The sequence below is a fragment of the Mesoplodon mirus genome (genome assembly GCF_964341445.2).
Source record: "Mesoplodon mirus genome assembly, chromosome: 4".
Classification (NCBI taxonomy): Eukaryota; Metazoa; Chordata; class Mammalia; order Artiodactyla; family Ziphiidae; genus Mesoplodon; species Mesoplodon mirus.
This window is the reverse complement of record NC_138979.1, coordinates 100,482,579-100,492,542: the sequence shown is the minus strand read 5'-3', so window position 1 is coordinate 100,492,542 and position 9,964 is coordinate 100,482,579. Positions and strand designations below refer to the sequence as shown.

Here is a 9,964-nt window from a genome sequence, read left to right as displayed (position 1 = left end):
CCTCAGTTTCCTCCTCTGTAAAATGGAGGTAATAGCTAATATCATCAGGTTGTGGTGACTTAAAGAGATAATGTACCTGGCGCATGGCTTGCCCCAGTCGTGGTGAGATTAATGTTAGTCCCCTTCCCCGCTTCCTCTCATTGATGTCAACTCCATGGTTGCCTGACGCCTAACTACCTCTTGCCCAGATTCCTCAAGCGCACAGGACTCCACCTTCTTGAAGAGGCGTTTCCTCTGAGAAGTCCAGAATTAGAAATGTGACTACCACACCCTTCACACATCTGCTGCCTTTCCAGGAGCTGTCACTTGGGCCCTCGAGTTCCCTCCCCCTACTGGAATCAACAGGCCCTCCCCATTGCTTTTGCCTCTGAGCTAGTTCCTTACTGCCTCACAAAACATTCCAATCTCATGCGACTTTTATTTCAGCCTCTCCTCTGGAAACCTGTCAGAGGTTTTCTTAAGGTCTCAAAGTGGATGATATTATGCAATTCCCTTTTATCACATGCTATTTACTCCTTAAAACTTAACTAAGTTTGTCAAGTTTTACCCTTCTTGCCATTCTTCTCTGAAGTTAATTTTAAGTGTTTAGCCTGCCTATTTCACAAGGAAACCATAACTTCCCAGGTTCCCTCCAAGATTTCTTAATGATAATGCATTTTTTTTTTTTTTTTGGTTGTGCCACGTGGCATGCGGGATCTTAGTTCCCCCGACCAGAGATCAAATTCACTCCCCCTGCACTGGAATCATGGAGTCTTAACCACTGGACCACCAGGGAAGTCCCAATGATAATGAATATCATGTAATAAAAATTACAGTATCTTACCTGCTGTATAAAAATATAAAAAAATAAAATTCAAAAAAAAATTACAATATTTTGAGCCCAATACATGTCCACCACTGTGCTAGGGACCTTACATGCATCATTTAATTTAATCCTTATAACAGCTGTACATAGTAGACACTATTATCCCCTTTTTTTATGTGGAATGAAATTTATTCCACGTAAAAAATGAAATAATGGAATAAATGAAATTTATTAGCCTCACAACTAGGAAATGGTGGAGTCAAGATTTGTCCCAGCCAAGTGTCCATCATCTTTCCAATCTGACATTTTCCTCCCTTCTTATGCTTGGTGGTTGGTGATGGTGGTGGGAAGGTGTGTATGCAACATTCTCACTTATATAATCTTTTGGGGGAGCAGCCACTTGTTATGATTGGTTACCCATTTTGGCGAATGGTCCTTCAGTGTCACGTTAGAGTTCCATCAAAACTCACGTAGGTCTTGAAGTATTACCCTTTGATTTAAACCGCTCATCATCCATCTATCCAGCCTATATTTCTTAACAGGTTAGCTTAGTCTGTTTGGACTATTATAACAAAATACCACAAATCAAATGACATATAAACAACAGAAATTTACTTCTCACATTTCTGGAGGCTTAGAAATCCAAGATCAAGGTACCAGCATGGGTTGTGTTCTGGTGAGTACCCTCTTCCTGGTTCATGGCTGGCCCTTCCTGGCTGTGTCCTCACATAGTAGAAGGGGCTAGGGAGCTCAGTGGGCTCTCCTTTATAAGAACACTAATCCTTTATGAGATCCATCCTGAAGTAAGTGAGGATGAAATGACTTTAGTCTAGCATTTGCTTTAAAATATTTTCTTTCTTTTTTTTTTTTTTTTTCTGTACGCGGGCCTCTCACTGTTGTGGCCTCTCCCGTTGCGGAGCACAGGCTCCGGACGCACAGGCTTAGCGGCCATGGCTCACGGGCCCAGCCGCTCCGCGGCATATGGGATCCTCCCAGACCGGGGCACGAACCCGTATCCCCTGCATCGGCAGGCGGACTCTCAACCACTGCGCCACCAGGGAGGCCCAATATTTTCTTTTTTTAAGATTTTTTTTGATGTGGACTATTTTAAAAGTCTTTATTGAATTTATTACAATATTGCTTCTGTATTATGTTTTGGTTTTTTGGCCACAAGTCATGTGGGATCTTAGCTCCCTGACAAGGAATGAACCCGCACCCCCTGCATTGGAAGGTGAAGTCTTAACCACTGGACCGCCAGGGAAGTCCCTTTTTTTTTTCTCTCTTTAAAACAAAAAAAATTTTAGTTTTTAAAATTGCAGGAAAATGAAGCAAGTATGGGATTCGATAATGATTTAACTTGGTTAATGAGTATTCTACATTATTCATTATACATTATATAATGTTATACATATTCATTATACTATTTTTTCTGCTTTGTGTTGGAAATTTTCTTAATATAAAATTTAAAAATATAAAGAAAATGACGATAATTTACAGAGAGAAGTAAAATAAGTTACCTGTATGTTCAAGTTACCTTCACCAGGAATACAACATGGAAAGCTAATTTGATTTAAGACTGCTGGGTACACCTGCAGTCCTAGCAAGGGGTGTTAGCTGGAGGATCCAAGCTAATGACTCCATGCTCTGGGGTCATTTCCACCAAGGAGAGTCACCCACTGGGGGGGCCTGGCAGGACTCCCATCCCTCAGACTTGCTTGAAAAGATATTGGCTTTCTCTGAGCTGCCGTAGGCCAGATAGAAGCTCAGTCTTCTGGCTTGTAGGATTCTATCTGTGTCTAAATCCAGAACATCACCTCACTACTATATTGCTATAATTTCTGTTATTTTTGTAACATGACAATGTGTACCACAAAAGGCGATTGCCCTGTTAACCATATAAGATGACTGAACCATCCTTTCTGTTTTCCACATCTTCCTCCAAAAACAATTCTGTTTACTAAATTACAACTCCAGTATGGTCCCATCTCCCTAAGAATACAACCAGAGCATATTTGAGTGCCCCCGAACTCTCTGCTTACTCATTCACAGCTTCCTACTTTACTCCAACAGACAACTGATCCTATCCTTTGTGTTTAACTTTTTAGAGGATGGCTTAGTCTCTTATTTCAAGTCTTGAGGGACACCTCACGGTTGTTCCCTCCCATCCCAGCCATGTCTCCGATGGAGCTGTCCATTATCCATCACAGTTAAAGCCCAATCAGCTCAAGACCAGCAGGAACAAGCCTGTAGTCTGACAAAATCAGCCTCACGGCAAGGGGGTGCACTACAGAGCTGTGACGTGCTGCCCTCCACAAAGGACCTCTAGCAGCTGTATTCTGTTATTGTTTTCACTGTAACATTATTTTTCTTTTCTTTTTTAATTGAATGAAAGATTCTTTAAATTCTATAGTGCTTTACAATTTTCAAAAGTTTCACACGATTTCATAGAACCCCATAAAAACTTCTTTTTCCTATCCCTTACCCTTATGTTGTCCCTCCCTGCCTTCCCTCTTCCCATTGGTAACCACTAGTTTGTTCTCTATATCTGTGAGTTAGCAGCTGTATTCTTATGGGATGTTTAGATTAATTACAGAATGAACTTTCCTCACATGTCTACAGATGAATTAGCACCAGAGAGATCATTTTTACAGAATGACAGCTCGCTTCAAGAGCACAGAGTGAGGGCTCCAGAGGCCTCTGGGTCTGAGCTCTCCCGTGTGACCCCTGTACCCTGGGACTGTGATGGTCACTCAGGCAATGACATTGACCCGTCTGTGGCCAGGAGCTCCTGTCTCCCCTTCTGCTCTTCTGTCCCAAGGTAAGTTCCAGGGACTGTCTCAAGACTTAGACATCTGATGTCTACATCCATCCCACTCCCCATCCCCATGTCAGGCACTTAAATCCTGTTCCAGGCTGAGGGGGTGGGTGCCTCTACTGCTGCCACTGGATCTATTTCTCCTGCTTCCAGCTTCTGGTTTTGCTTTAAGACGTCATATTCTTGGGATACATGACAGACCCTGCTAACTCAACTGCTGGTTCAGCTTCTGTTCCTGCTGGCAGCTCCATTCCATCAGATGTCTTAGGGGCTGAAACCTGAGAAGCGAAGGGCAAGGTGAGAATTCCTGGCCTTGCAGCTTGACCTGTCTGCCCAACTCTCTGCCTTGTTTGCCCTTCACCAGCTCCAGGAATGACAGAGGTGGCTAAAGAGGCGCTAATGCTACCCCCATGGTTTACAGTGCATTTTCAGAGGCATGATTTAATTTGATCCTCTTTCAGATCTGTGAAATAGTTATTCCTATTTAAAGAGATAAGAAGTTAGGGCACCATGAGGTCAAGTAATGTGTTTACAGTCACAGAATTAATTGGCAGCAGGACCATGATGTGAAGTGAGGTATTTTGTCTCCTGGGGGAGCTTATCTGTACTAAATCCAATTTATTACTAAACCACTATATTTCTATAATTAAAACATTATTTGTAGCAACCAAGTTGTATTGCCATAGAAGATGACTCATTATCAGTAGCAGGCTGAGATTGTTCCAGTAGCCAAATGCCATATTTCATTTTCATCCATGTGGTGAATGTACTATTTTTTCCTAATTTTTCATCAGGAGGAGTCAATAGATAATATATATAGTTGATAAATGAAGAAAAAGAGGTATAAATATATTACATACAGTTTCAGTGGTAATCAACAGTAGAACTTAAGACAGAAACTACTAATAAAACCTTTGAGTAATGGGCGTGGGAGTGGTGGGGTTGGTGGGGATGGCTGGTGGGAGGTTTTTGATTCTCATTTTAGGCACTTCTGTATAGTCTGAGTTTTTAGAACATGTGCGAGTATTACTTTTTTTTAAATAGATCTTTATTGGAGTATAATTGCTTCACAATACTGTGTGTAGTTTCTATTGTACAACAAAGTGAATCAGCCATACACATACATATGTCCCCATATCCCCTCCCTGTTGGATTGGAAGAATCAATATTGTGAAAATGACTATACTACCCAAAGCAATCTACAGATTCAATGCAATCCCTATCAAACTACCAATGGCATTCTTCACAGAATTAGAACAAAAAATTTTACAATTTGTATGGAAACACAAAAGACCCCGAATAGCCAAAGCAATCTTGAGAAAGAAAAATGGAGCTGGAGGAATCAGGCTCCCTGACTTCAAACTATACCACAAAGCTACAGTAATCAGTACAGTATGGTACTGGCACAAAAATAGAAATATAGATCAATGGTACAGGATAGAATGCCCAGAGATAAACCCAGGCACATAAGGGCACCTAATTTATGACAAAGGAGGCAAGAACATACAATGGAGAAAAGACAGCCTCTTCAGTAAGTGGTGCTGGGAAAACTGGACAGCTACATGTAAAAGAATGAAATTAGAACACTCCCTAACACCATATACAAAAATAAACTCAAAATGGATTTGAGACTTAAAGGTGAGCATTACTTTTAAATAAAAATTTTAAAAATAGAAAAAAGAAATGAAATAAAATAAAAAGTATCCCATCAGTGAGGGATTGTTTAGTCATACGTAATACTAGGCAGCCAGTAGAAAAACCAAGGTCCATCTATACAAATTTTAAGTAAGAAAAACAAACTGCAGAATGGTGTTGTTAGGATAATATCATTTATTTCAAATATTGTGTGTGTGCATATGCATGTGAGTGTACCTGCACACCAAGCTGGGAGGATATATATCAAAGTGATAGCAAAGTATGGGGATACATGGCAAAGTAGGGAGGAGAGAAAAGACTTTTTAAATATTCTACACTTTTATATTCTGTTTTTAAAATTTTTTTATTTTATATTGGAGTATAGTTGATTTACAATGTTGTTATACTGTTTGTTTTTTCAAGGAGCATGCATTGAATATGAATGTATGGAACGTTCTGCAGGTTCAAAGCTAAAGTGAGTCTGAGTGTGTCCCTTTTCTTTTTTGCTATGGAAGAGCCAAGCGTCACAGTACTGTGTTAGGTATGAGGGTCAGGATATTACACTGACCTGTAGGGAGGAAATTCACTGGTTCTCTGCTCCTTAGTATTGTTCCCAAAGGGGAGTTTGTGAATTGAATCACTCCACTGTCATGCCTTACTGTCACCACAGAGGTGACCAAAAGTCTGATTTGTGTTTCTTTTTATATAGTTCTATTTCCTTCCTCTGCTCAGTTTTGAGCAAATGTCACCAAGAGTGTGTGGGATTTAAATCTCCAAGTCTAGTATCTGATGATAGTGGCAAGGTATCTGTCTCACACTTTGGAGTTCTGGACTTGGGGGTCTTGAGTAACCCCAATACTTGTTAGAATTCTTTGGCAATTCAGTTATTTTTGTATTTTATTTTATTGTGGAAAGAACACTTAACATGAGATTTACCCTCTTAACAAATTTTTAAGTATTTAATATATTATTGTTGACTATAGGTATGATAGTTGTATAGCCTATCTCTAGAACTTATTCATCTTAAAAATTTTTTTCCTTCCAGTTTTTTATTTTATTTTATTTTATTTTATTTTTTTATTAGTTTCTGCTTTATAACAAAGTGAATCAGTCATACATATACATCTGTTCCCACATCCCTTCCCTCATGCATCTCCCTCCCTCCTTCCAGTTTTATTGAGATAAAATTGACATACAACATTGTATACATTTAAGGTATACAGCATAATGATTTGACTCATATCATGAAATGTTTACCACAATAAGTTTAGTGAACATTCATCATTTCATATAGTTTAAAGAAATAGAAAAGTAAGTTTTTCCTTGTGATGAGAACTCTTAGGATTTACTGTCTTAACAACTTTCATATATAACATATAACAGCGTTAATTATATTTATCATGTTGTACATTTCATCCCTAGTACTTATTTACCTTGTAACTGGAAGTTTGTACCTTTTGACTGCCTTCATCCAGTTCCCCCTCCTCCCACCCCCAACTCTGGGAACCACAAATCTGATCTCTTTTTTCATGAGTTTGTTTTTGAAGTATAATTGACCTACAACATTATGTTAGTTCCTGCTACACAATGTAGTGATTGTATATTGCTATACATTTCAAAATTATCACTACAATAAGTCTAGTTACCATGTCACCATACAAAGATATTACATAATTATTGACCGTATTCCCCACACTGTACATTTCATACTGTGATTCATTTATTTTGCATCTAGGAGTTTGTACCTCTTAATCTTCCTCACCTATTTCTATCCTCCACCCACCCCCTCCCCTCTGGCAACCACCCTTTTGTTCTCTGTATCTATAACTCTGTTTCTGTTTTACCATGTTTGTTCATTTGTTTTGTTTTTTAGATTACACATATAAGTGAAATCATACAGTATTTGTCTTTCTCCTGTCTGACTTATTTCACTTAGCATAATACCCGTCTAGGTCCATCCACTTTGTTGCAAATGGCAAGATTTCATTCTTTTTTATGGCTGAGTAGTATTCCACTGCATGGTTGGGGCTGAATCCCTGCCTGGCTACCTGCTTGGCCTGAGGCATCCCAGTACTGGTGCCAACAGGCTGGTGGGTGGGTCCAGTCCTGGTGCTAACAAGCTAGAGGGATGACTCCAAAGTGGCACTTGCTAGCACCAGTGTCCTTCTGGTAGATGATTCCCCAAAATGGATGCTGCCAGTGTCTGTGTCCCCAGGGTGAGCTCCAGTTGCCTCCTGCTTCTCCAGGAGGCTCTCCCAGATCAGTAGGTGGGTCTGACCCAGGCTCCTTGTAAATTACTGCTTCTGTCCTGAGCCCCAGTGTGTGTGAGATTTTGTGTGTGCCTGTTAAGAGTGGACTCTGTTTCCCACAGCCCTCTGGGTCTCCAGAAAGTAAGCCCCACTGCCCTTCAAAGTCAAAACGTTTTGGCGACTCATCTTCCTGGTGTAGAACCCCTGGGGTGGGGAGCCTGATGTGGGGCTCAGACCTCGTGTTCCTTGGGGAGAGCCTCTGCAATTGTAATTATTTGTGGGTCACCCACCCCCAGTGTATGAGTCCTGGCTACACCACGTCTCTGCCCCTCCTACCCTCTCATTGTGGTTCCTTCTTTATATCTTTAGTTGTAGGAGATTATTTCTGCTAGTCTTCAGGTCTTTCTCATCAATAGTTTCTCTGTAAGTAGTTGTAATTTTGGTGTGCCCATGAGAGGAGGCTGGCTTAGGGTTTTCCTACTCTACCATCCTGGCTACTCCCTCATTTTTCTTTTAAATAAAAGAGGTTATATTTATGAACACTTTAAGACAACTTGGGAAATATACAGTAAAAGAGAATAAATCCTTCAAATTACAAAGATTTTGCTAATATGCAAACTGCCAATCCATCTAAATTTGGCATATCCAGTCTACTTAAGTAGTAATTTTTGTTTAAGTAGTAATTTTTTAAGTAGTAATTTGTTTAAGTAGTAATTTTTCTAACAAAATTCAGTTGGAGAACCAGTGATATATTTATGCCTTTGACAAAGATAACAATTATGGTATTGCTGTGGTTGAGAAGAGAATATAAATCCTGGCTATCTTATTGTTCTGGCTCATCAAAACTCAAAGAACATGTGAGGTTCTGTCATGTCCAGTGAGGTTAGGCAAATGTAATAGGGTTACATACTGTGTTGTTACAAGTTTTTATCATATAAATGGTCTGGTTGTTCCTCTTCTTCTCCATTAGGAAAATATATAGGGAATAATAAATTTTAATAGGAATGCTTATATGCAGGCAGTTTAGAATCTCTGAGCAATTTTTATGTCCAAGTACAGAGCCATTTACATAGCTTATATTGTGCTCTGTGTCCATACTTGCAGTCCATATGCTGTCCTATCTGTGCTTCCCATTTGTCCAGGCATTTTAGTTCCAGGCCAGACTCTGGCAACATCACGGGTTGAAATTGTTCTAGGTCTCCTGTGGATTTTTGTTTGACCATGAGTAGGAGGCTGGCCTTTAAGTCCCCATGTTGTCATGATGCCTTGAAAACCTTTACCAATATCGTTTTTGTTGTGACATTCATATACTGTCTGGGAGAAAATGAGCAGCATAACGGAGAGTGCCTGGTTTAATGACAGCGTTGTCTGTTACATGAAAGGTTTTAACTTTCCATACTGGCAGCAATCCAAATTCTCAGTAAATTTCCAATAGAGATGCAGAGTTATAGACATGTGTTACAGTTTTTCCTCCTACAGTTAGGGCTGCCATTTTCCCATTATGGTTTTCCTTTGGAGTATATTTTAGGATGTGACAGTCTTGTATCTGAAGTAATGTGACCATATGCTTTTGACCATCCTTGGTCCATAAAGGCATCATGCCCAGCTTCATTGTGATAAGGCCAACTTTAGAGAAACCTGGTTCCCAAGGATATAAAGGCCATGGTTCATCTTTCAGAGGATGCAGTTTACTTACTAACTGGGCTTTATTATCAGAGATCAACTGCTTAACAAATGGGACATTTTCTTTGCAAAGGTGCTTGTCCTAGCAAGTACAGCTCTTGCTGTGGAGACTTCTAAGCAGAAGCCAGATGTTTCTTCTCTTCCCCAAGCCCTGAGCAGCAGCCAGGCTGCCTGTGCCTCAGGCCAGTACCTGGGCATTGGTTTGTGTCAGCAGTCTCCAACCAGGCATTCTGTGGCTGGGAAGGGGTCCTCCTGAGACACTTCTGGGCGCCCTACCACTCTGTTTTCAGGGCTTCCCTGCTGTGAGTCAGATATCCGGGAGCCATTCACCCAACAATCTGTGAATTAGAACTTACTCCTCTTGCTTAACGGAAACTTTCTGCCTGTTGTAATTCCCCATTTCCCACACCCCCAACCCCTCACCACTCTACTCTTTGATTATATGAATTTGACTATTTTAGATACCTGATATCAGTGGAATCATGCAATATTTGTCTTTCTATGACTGGCTTATTTCACTTAGCATAATGTCCTCAAGATTCATGTATCTTATTGCATATTGAAGAATTTCTTTCTTTTTAAAGGTGGAACAGTATTCTGTTGAATGTGTATATCACATTTTCTTTATCCATTTATCTGTCATTGGACATTTGTTTCCACATCTTTGCTATTGTGAATAGTGCTGCAGTGAACATAGAAGTGCTAATATCTTTGAGATCCTGATTTCAATTCTCTTAGATAAATACCCAGAAGTGGGATTGCTGGATCATATGGTAG

General features: G+C 40.0%; 1 pseudogene across 1 annotated transcript; it reads right to left on the bottom strand.

Moving 5' to 3' along the window:
- Positions 1–8,499: 8,499 nt before the first annotated feature.
- LOC309802879 (large ribosomal subunit protein uL3m-like) lies at positions 8,500–9,416 on the bottom strand (annotated as a pseudogene). Its single transcript has one exon. The product of its transcript is annotated as a large ribosomal subunit protein uL3m-like (transcript).
- Positions 9,417–9,964: the final 548 nt, after the last annotated feature.